Source organism: Balaenoptera ricei, chromosome 9 (genome assembly GCF_028023285.1).
Source record: "Balaenoptera ricei isolate mBalRic1 chromosome 9, mBalRic1.hap2, whole genome shotgun sequence".
NCBI classification, from domain to species: Eukaryota; Metazoa; Chordata; class Mammalia; order Artiodactyla; family Balaenopteridae; genus Balaenoptera; species Balaenoptera ricei.
In genome coordinates, this window is record NC_082647.1 from 37629914 (window position 1) to 37639909 (window position 9996).

A 9996-nucleotide genomic window follows, 5' to 3' on the forward strand; every position below is an offset into this window, starting at 1 on the left:
TGAACCTAACAAGTTCCATCCATCTCAAGGATTAATTATGCAAAACATTGAGCTGAAGGAGCTCTGAGAAATAGCCCTTCCTCTCCCACTGGCCTTTGGGGGTTGTCTTATCAACTGGCTGAGAAACATGATGCTGACCTCTATGAAACAGGATGCTGGGAGAATCCTCCATTCCAGACAGCAGGCTACACGAGTGCCCAGGGCCACTTCTAGGGGTAGCAAGCTGCAAACAGGTTATGTGAGTCTTTGATATTCTCCTTGCTCCCTTTATGTAAAATACCTTCTAGTTTTCTCCTCCTGCTTGGGCAGCCCCCATTGGAAGAGACAGAAGTGGCATGAAAGGCAGCTAGGAGCAAGTGTGTGTGTGGATGGGAGGTGGGAAATAGCCCCATTCCTGGACATGGGCTCAGCAGTGTTTAACCTGGGCAGGCCAGATGTCAAAGACCTCTCTAGTCTTCCAAGGGCAACAAGGATCAGAGCTCATGTCATGTGTGACAAAAAGGAACTTTATCTTTTACCAGGTTCTCCTTCCAGGTTCCTCTGAGAATCCTTGAGGGCTGTTCGCCCACTCCCACCTCTGCACCAGCTGCTGTCTGTCCCCCGGGAGTGGCAGGGAGCGAGGCCGGCCCAGCTCTCAGCAGGTCACCTCTCCCATCTCATAACCACCTTCCCAGGCTGCTGCCAGGCTTCCTTTTCTGGTTTACTTCAGCCACCCACGCATACCCGTCCCTGAACCCTTCAAAGCCGCAAAGATCAGAAGGCTCGGGCTAACAGAAGAGAATTACAACATAGAAAACAGTATTTTCCCAGAAGAGAATTGGGCTCCCAAATCCTCCTCCTTCCCCAGGTTGCATCTGTTCTATGTCACTTAGAATTGTAAATTTTACCTTCCTTGGTTCATAACTCCTTTTGCAGAATTACAGTGGGCAGACCCAAATCCCTTTGTCCCAGGGAAGGCCTTGGGCCTCTGCAGGTGATGCCAGCCTCACCACACCTTTGATTTGCATCTGCTAACATGTGACAGAGAGATGGAGAGACTGAAGACGCTGAGAAGGAGGAGATGAGAAAGATCCGGTACGAAACATCAGCACTCTGCTCTAGGGCTCAGAACTGTCTCCTAATAGTAACATTATAGCTTTATTTTATTTATAGAACAACATTTCTCCATAATAAGTTATCTCCTTACAAAAAAAACTGAAGGACTATCAGTGGAAATTTTAACCAAGCTGCAATTTTTGTAACATGAGGCCATACAGTATGTTCTTTTTAGGAAGATGCTAGGCCCGCCTTATCCCTGAAGAAAAAAGAACATGGTGAGACTGCCTTGTTTACCGAGATTGCTAAGATAATAAATCGATATGATGAGTCCCATTTTGGTGTGTCTGGGTGAGAATCTATTGAAGCAGAAGGGACATTAAGGGAAAAAAGCTTAGGAAGTGAATTAGATTTTTCGTACCCGGAGTAGGAGCTATTCAGATAGCAGAAAAATCCTATGAAGTCACTCATCAGGCAGCAGTGCAGCGAACACTGAAGACAACTCTTCTTTCAGATGAGAGGATGGTCCAGGACAGCTCTGTGACTGCAGATGACTGCGTGTCATATTCCAGATATCAGAACTATCGAATAACTAATGTTCAAGGGTTTAGAGCCCAGAATGAACATTCTAGAGTACAAACTGCCTTTGACTCAACATTATCAAAAACCAGAATTTTAAAGTGTCATCACATGTTGAATGTACACCAGGGCCACACGATATAGTGATGTTTGCTTATGCCAGAGGCTTTCTGTGGGCATGAGACATTCCCGACACCAGTCACCACTGAAAGGCCAAGTCAGAGATTAGACACATATTTAAGGTAGAAAAGCCACAACTGGTATAAAAATAAAACAAGAAGACTGGTAGTAAACAAAGTTCAACAGAGTACAGTTGGCCCTTGAAGAACAGCATTGAACTGCGTGGGTCCACTTACACGCGGATATTTTTCAATGGTAAATACCACACGGTTGGTGGTTGGTTGAATCTGCAGATGCTGAGGAACTGAGGATACGGAAAACTGACTATAAATTATACACGGATTAACCTCCGTGTTGTTCAAAGATCAACTGTAATTGCAACTAAAGCAGCTCTTTTTTTTTTTTTAATCAGTCATCAATTTTATACACATCAGTGTATACATGTCAATCCCAATCGCCCAATTCAGCACACCACCATCCCCACCCCACAGCGGTTTTCCCCCCTTGGTGTCCATACGTTTGTTCTCTACATCTGTGTCTCAACTTCTGCCCTGCAAACCGGTTCATCTGTACCATTTTTCTAGGTTCCACATACATGCGTTAATATACAATATTTGTTTTTCTCTTTCTGACTTACTTCACTCTGTATGACAGTCTCTAGATCCATCCACGTCTCAACAAATGACTCAATTTCGTTCCTTTTTATGGCTGAGTAATATTCCATTGTATATATATGTACCACAACTTCTTGTTCAAAGATCAACTGTAATTGCAACTTAAGCAGCTCTACTAGTAGATAGGTCTGAAAGGGCCAAAGACCCTTTGGTAGACAGGGATGTCTGAAACTATAAACACTTGTTGGAGAGCATTTCAGTAAAAGGCAACCTCAAGGTAAAAGTGTCAAGTTGGCAAAAGGCCACTGACAGTGACAATAGCTTTTGAGGAGAAGAATGACACGACATCAACGGTTTTCTTTGGAGGATTAATCTAGTGGTAGTCAGCACAGTGAATTGAAAGAGGATGGGCAGGGGTGGATTCAGGTTCTGTGCATCTGAAGTTAATACCAGCTTAAAGAGGGTCTGGGCCCTCTTTAAGAAAAAGAATACAGACTTAAGAATACAAAATTGCTAGGGCCAGTCCCAGAGACCTTGAACGGGCCCATGCCTGCAAGGAGGCCTGAAGGTTAAGCTTCCTTACCTTCACAATAAGCTACCTCAGGGGTGACAGCTAAAGCCACTAATGCCGTCACCCCCATCTATCCAGCACACTAGAAACCTGGGAGTCATCTGTGATCCTTCCTGTTATTTTCTCTTCAGTCACCAAGCCATGCCCATTTTATTTCTTGAATGTTTCTCAAATTCATTTCCTTCTTAATTTTTCCTGCCAATACCTTGGATCTAGCCATCACCACCTCTTACCTACTCCATTGCAAATAGCCTCCTAACCAGTACCCTGTTTCCACTTTTGTTTACCTCCCAGAAATCTATCCTTCACCCAACCACCCAGAATACATCTATCTATCTAAAAGGTAGATCTACAATTTCACAGTTCTGCTGAGTACCCTTCAGTAAGGCCTCCTCAGAAGAAAGCCCAAGCCTCCTTAGCATGACAAGCAAAGCCTCCATGACCTGCATCTCTCCACCCGCAGCAAAACTTCTCACAGTATCAACACCTTATGGCCTATATAGTTCCTTGCAAACACCTTGAAAGTTTTCATTTCCAAGCTTTTGGTTCCTCGCTGATCTCTTAGCTTGGAATCACCTCCCTTTCTCCTCATCCCTCCGTCTTTCTTTACCTTTCTTAACCAGGCTCACCTTCTCCTGGAGGCCTTCATCAATACCCAGCCCTCCACACCAACAAGCCAGTCAGGTGCCCTCTGTAATCTCACATGAGAGCTCCACCAGGTACTCAGCACACTATGTTCAAAGGACTTGTTTATAACCTGGCTTTCCTTCTCCTCTCCAGCTGGTGATCTTCTTGGGGGTAGGAGACATGTCTAGTTAATTTTTAGCAGAATGTAGGTCCCTGGCACTTAGCAGAATGTAGGGCCTCACTACATTTTTTGAAATGAATGAACTAATTAATGACTAAATCAATCACTATATGAGCCATTCTCTGTGACAGAGTACAGAGAGACAAGAGAGTAGAGAACTTAGTGCTGGGCTATGCCCAGGATTGTAGGTGGAAGAGAGAAAGGAAGGCAATTAGGCATAGGCTAGTGGGAATAATCAATCAGAAAAGGAGGAGGATCAACAGGAATTTTGGGGTCATCTTCTTTCTACTTATCATTAAGTGTCTACAGTGAATGCATATTACTTTTTAAATTAGAAAAAGGAGTTTATTAGAGTACAGGCTAAGCTGCTTAACAAAAAAAGACCCCCAAATAGAATGATTAAAATACAGTATAAGTTTATTTCTCTCTCATGTAAAGATCCAGAGGTGATCTGTCCCAGGCTGGTGGAGAAGTACTGCTGTCCTCAACATGCCAACCCTGCCAACTTGACCACCAATTTCCAAGGCTGCTTTTCTAAGGAAGAGTGAGAACAAAACAGGAAAGACAGGACAGTTAGCTCTCAGAGAAGCAGGAATTTGCCCCCAGCTTATGGCCAAATACCCACATCCAGCTGCAAAAAAAGACTGAGAATTGTAGTCTCTAGTTGGGCACTTATATGCCCAGCTAAAACTCGGGAGAGTTTTATTCATTAAAAGGAAGAACAGGAAAGGAATACCAGGGACAGCTAGCGTTCTGATGTAATGTTCTGTTCTGTTTGTTTTCTGTAAAAGAGAGAGAAAAAGAATGTTTTAGGAAAGTATTGTAGTAGAAACAGAAGGAGAAGCCAGATTTCAAGGGATTAAGAGTTTTAGGTAGTGGAAAAATGAAGATAAAAAGTGCAGATCATTTATTCAAGTTTAACAGTAAATGGAAGAAGAGAAATAGGGTGATGACTTAGAAAGAATTACAGAGTCAAACCAGGTTTTGTTTCTGTTTTGTTTTTCTTGAAGGAGGAATACCTGTGCCTGTTTGAAGATGTCAGTGGAAAGAAAGGTCAAAAATGCTGGAGAACGCCTAAAACTAGTGATTTAAGCCTTGGTAAATCAGAAATCTGCTGCTGAAATTGAAGGAAGGATGACAGGACCGTACAGAGTACCTTGATATTGAAGTGGGGAGGAAGGTGGATTGGGAAGTTGACACTTCCCACCAGCTCTCCAGGGTCTCCTGCTCTAGAGCCCCAAGCTCCAAAGTTTCCTGTCCCTAATCCTACCCAAACACACCTCCCCCCAACATATTACCGGTGACCCATTCCTCCTCATTTTCTACTTTGCAAAGTCAATGAATCAGCTAGACAAGAGTATCAACAAAGGCTTCAAGGGACACTCCGCCTACTGTTCACTTCTTGAATTCATTTATTTATACATTCTTAATTTCATACATAAATATCACCTTCTACATTCCTAGGGATATGAGGCAACAAGACAAAATCCTTGCCTTCATGGAGTTTAACTTTGAGGACGTGTACATTTCAACAATAACCTTCTGAAGACAATGCTCAGCCTCCGCAGCCCCACCCAGTTACTTTAAGAGTGAAATTTCAGGGAGGGTATGAGATGGAGCAACAGTATGACAGATGCCTCTCCAGTCACACTGAATACACACCAGTCCCTTGGTAGCTGGAAGAATACAGATCTAGGTAATAAATCCATGGAATGCATACATGGAAAACAGAGATAACAAAACCTGTCCATCTTGAAGACATGTTAACAAGGTAACCTAGCCTCTAGGTAGGACCTTACGTGGCCATAAAGGGCCAATGGTTTTCCCACCTTGATTTTCTGCCAGCAGCATATGCTTCCCTCCCTCTATTCTTCTCATCACATTCCTGCCCCACTGTTTGCTTTTCATTTTCTCCATGCTCTCCTGCCTATGATCACCTTCTGATTTGTGTTTCAGCTCGATAAACCACTTCTAATCTCTGCCAAGCAGTAGAGGGTACAGGTGAAGAACACAGACTCTTAAGTGAAAAGGCTTGAGTTAGATTCTCAGACCTTGAGCAATTAACATCTCTCAGCCTCAGCTTTCTCATCTGCAAATGGAGATAATAATACCTACCTTGTGGCCTGCTTCTGAGAATTAAAGGGGATGTTCCTGTAAAGTCTTCACAAAATGTCAGCACCTGATGATCACAAATAAAGATTACTTATTATTATGTGACAATGAGACCAGATAAAGCAGCAGATGTCAGCCCAAAGCCTGACCAGTTCAGGCTATTGGCTGAAGTTTAAAAAAAAAGTAATAAAAGAGCATTAAATACCGGGATGAATTACACATCCCTTCTGGAATAGCCTTCTACTATGTAGACCTAGAATGAACCAGGGGCCGGAAGAACAGTCCGGTTTAAACAGCAGTCAGCCTTGCTAGGGCCTCTGGGGTTGGCCTTAATAATAGTAATAGGAAATGCTGAGTCATCCTGCCCCTGGAGTGGGGTGGGGACTGAAATCCTCTGTGGCAGGCCTCCCAGCAGAACCTTCCAGGGCCTACGTCCACTCTGATCTCCTGACCCACTTGCAGCTGACCTTTTCTTTGTCTCAGCCCTATTTATGCTCTCATCTCTCACCCACTGATCCAACTGGTTATTTTCCTTCCGTAGGCACAAGCCTCCCGACCTCAGTTCTTGAGCCACAGCCAAATGGGCAGGTGCTCTTACCTAGGGATTTCCACCTGCTAATTAGGGGAGGCCCTGAGCAGAGAAAGGTGCTAACTTTCCTCCTGGGAACATGGCTCAGGTTCTTCCTTTAAAAGAGTTAAATGAGAGGAAGGAGGAAGCAAATTTAAAAACCTGCTCATAGTGGAAATGGATGAAAGTGAAGGAAAGGGAAAAAGTTCGATGTGTTTTGCAGAAGACAGATGAGTGCAACTACTTTATTAATTTCCTAATTCTATCTGTGCAGTCTGAGGGTGCTGCCAGACTTATAAAGGTGCCTTGCCATCTCCTGTTAAAAATTCTCCCCATAGGGCTTCCCTGGTGGCGCAGTGGTTGAGAGTCTGCCTGCCAATGCAGGGGACACGGGTTCGAGCCCTGGTCTGGGGGGATCCCACGTGCCGTGGAGCGACTAGGCCCGTGAGCCACAGTTGCTGAGCCTGCGCGTCTGGAGCCTGTGCTCTGCAATGGGAGGGGCCGCGATAGTGAGAGGCCCGCGCACCGCGATGAAGAGTGGCCCCCACTTGCCGCAACTGGAGAAAGCCCTCGCACAGAAATGAAGACCCAACACAGCCATAAATAAAAATAAAAAAATAAAATAAAAAATTTAAAAAAAATTAAAAAAAAAAAATTCTCCCCATAATAAGTATCAGTTTTGCTAACTAACTGACCCTTGCTTTATGTGGTAGGCCTGTGAGATGAATGGTTGGTTTGGGTTTTCAGGCTGCAAAGCTCTGCGACAGACTGCAGATGCCCAGAGTTAGAGAGCTGGTCAGCACTCTATAAAAGAAGCCACACGGGAAATGAATTTCAGCATCTTCACTTACCAGAGAACTGTACTGGCAAAAACGCTTGCCTTTGAAGTCCTGAGTGTATGGCTGCCAGCCCCATGTCCCCTTCTAGGCCCTCACTTCCTATTTCCTCGCTTGTGAAATGCGGGGTGGTTAGAAGTCTCAACACACGAGGTCTGTGCGGCCACCAACGCCTCCATTCTCCCCAGTGCGTCTCTTGCAACCCTGACCACAGCCCCTGCAAGTGACAGCACGGGGGGAGTGGCTGGCAGGTCCGAAGAGCAGCAACCACCAACTCTGCCACTTCCTTCCCTCTCGGGTTCCAATCTCTGATAACTGTCCACTGCCCCCTGCCCCCCCCACCTGGCTGTGACTTCTTTCTCCATGCTGATCACCAAGGGTGGCTGAGTGCTTCCCACCTGGCCGCTCCACGCATGACCCTCCGAAAGGGCCGCTGAAGAGGATGCCTTCCCTGCAGAGAGAGAGAGGGTGCCGCTCTCGACAGGGGACGTGCACCCCACTCTGCTCTCTGCCTCACAGAGGCCACTCTGTCGGCCAACGCTTTAAAAGACTCGCCATCGGCCCACTAAGTCCTAAAAGCTCCGACTTCAACGTTTCTGCCAAAGATCAAGTCCTCAATTTCATTCTTATTCACATTTGTCTGCAGGCTGCTTTTTTTTCGGGCCCTGGGTCTGTGTGTTCATATTAATTCTTTTGGTGGTACGTGAAATGAACCGACACGAATTCTCTTATTTAGTTTGATTTTTCTTTTTTTTTTTTTTGGACTGCTTGTGGGATGTTAGTTCTCCGACCAGGGATCGAACCCAGGCCCTCGGCAGTAAAAGCACAGAGGCCTAACCACTGGACTGCCAGGGAATTCCCTTATTTAGTTTGATTTTTGTTGTGAATTATTACTGAGAAATGGGACAGAATCACGGAAGGAGAAATACTTTTTAACTGTTAAGGATTATACAAATGATCATTTTTATTCACATTTTCTGATTATAAAACTACTATATAATCATTTTACAAGATATGACAAGCCCAGGAAAGTTTAAATCACCAAGATAAAAAAGCACAATAATCTCAACACGCCACAGTAATAACTGTCCACAGTTTGATATATTTCCTTCCAATCTCTTATTCCTACAATTTTTAGTGGGAATAGGAGGCCTGTTTTTATTAAAAGCACTCTTCAGCCAAGAACGGGCGCTGTGCTAGGAGAGTGACATATATATTTGCTTGCATTTCCAGCAACTTGGAAAGATAGGTGTTGCTGAAATTGTGGAAACTGAGCCCCAGGAAGATGAATTAGTTCAAAGCCACATGTCTTACTCCCAGAGCAAAATTTTCTAAGACGTAGACTCCAACCTGAAGCCTTTTAGTCAGTTTTATGGAGAGAATGAAATGATGAGAGAGGAATGTGGGAAGATTGATGCTATTCTTTTTTTTTTTTTTTTTAATTTTTTGGCTGCACCACGTGGCATGTGGGATCTTAGCTCCCCGACCAGGGATCGAACCCACCCCCCCCCACCGCCCCCGCATTGGAAGCACAGAGTCTTAACCACTGGACCACCAGGTTGATACTATTCTTAGAGACTGCACAGTCAGATCTATCCAGTTTATTATGAAATCTGACCTACTGAAAGAAATTTCTTCATCTATATATAGTCATTTAAAAAAGAGATTTATTTCTTTTTGAATCCAAAACATCACTGCTTGTCACTGTAAGCTGACTAGAAAGAAGTGGAGAGATACCTCTGAAATTGCAAAGCAGCTCAGCTGGAAGTGTGTACACTAAAGGAATAAAGAGAGTAAATCTTCAGCAGTTTGGGCAGCAGTCAACACAGCACGGGCCTGGGCAATATCTTGGCTGCCAGGGACTGCCAGCTGCAGATAAAGTCACGGCAGTGGGGTCCCAGGCTATTGGCCAGACATGAATAATGACAGTGAGGACAGAAATGTAGTTGGAGTTCTGCTAAAAACATCTGGGCTCAGATAAAAATATATATTTAGTAGTTCCTGTGCTAGCCCACTACCAGCTTTGGGGCATTAAATAAAGTACAAATAAGACATGGCTTCCTTCATGTGCAGCAGCATGGATGGACCTAGAGATTATCTTATTAAGTGAAGTGAGCCAGAGAAAGACAAATATCATATGGTACCACTAATATGTGGAACCTAAAAAAATGATTTAAATGAACTTATTTACAAAACAGAAATAGACTCACAGACATAAAAAACAAACTTATGGTTACCAGAGGGGATAGCTGGGTTGTGGGCAGGGCCGGGGATAAATTAGGAGTTTGGGATTAACATATATACACTACTATATATAAAATAGATGCACAATAAGAACCTACTCTATGGCACAGGAGACTATACTCAATACCTTATAATATCCTATAATGGAAAAGAATCTGAAAAAGAATATCTATCTATCTATATATAAAAAACAGAATCACTTTGCTGTACACATGAAACTAACACAACATTGTAAATTAACTATACTTCAATTTTTAAATGTTTTTATTCTTTTATTTTTTGGTTTTTTTAAAAATTGGAATATAGCTGATTTACAATGCTGTGTTAGTTTCAGGTGTACAGCAAAGTGAATCAGTTATACATATACATATATCTACTCTTTTTTAGATTCTTTTCCCATATAGGCCATTACAGAGTATTGAGTAGAGTTCCCTGTGCTATACAGGAGGTCCTTATTATACTTCAATTTTTTTAAAAAGGATTAAAAAAAAAAAGAGAAGAAATGGCTT

The 9996-nt window shown here is 43.5% G+C and overlaps 1 protein-coding gene across 1 annotated transcript in view; it reads right to left on the reverse strand.

Annotated features, from left to right (window-relative positions):
* The window catches only part of IFRD1 (interferon related developmental regulator 1), a 47828-nt gene extending 41690 nt beyond the window's left edge, over positions 1 to 6138 (reverse strand). Inside the window, exons 1-2 of the mRNA XM_059933588.1 lie at positions 6045 to 6138; positions 5843 to 5906 (exon numbers count right to left, since the gene is read on the reverse strand). The gene's annotated coding sequence lies outside the window, so the exon portion shown is untranslated. The remainder of the gene's footprint in view (positions 1 to 5842; positions 5907 to 6044) is intronic.
* Positions 6139 to 9996: the final 3858 nt, after the last annotated feature.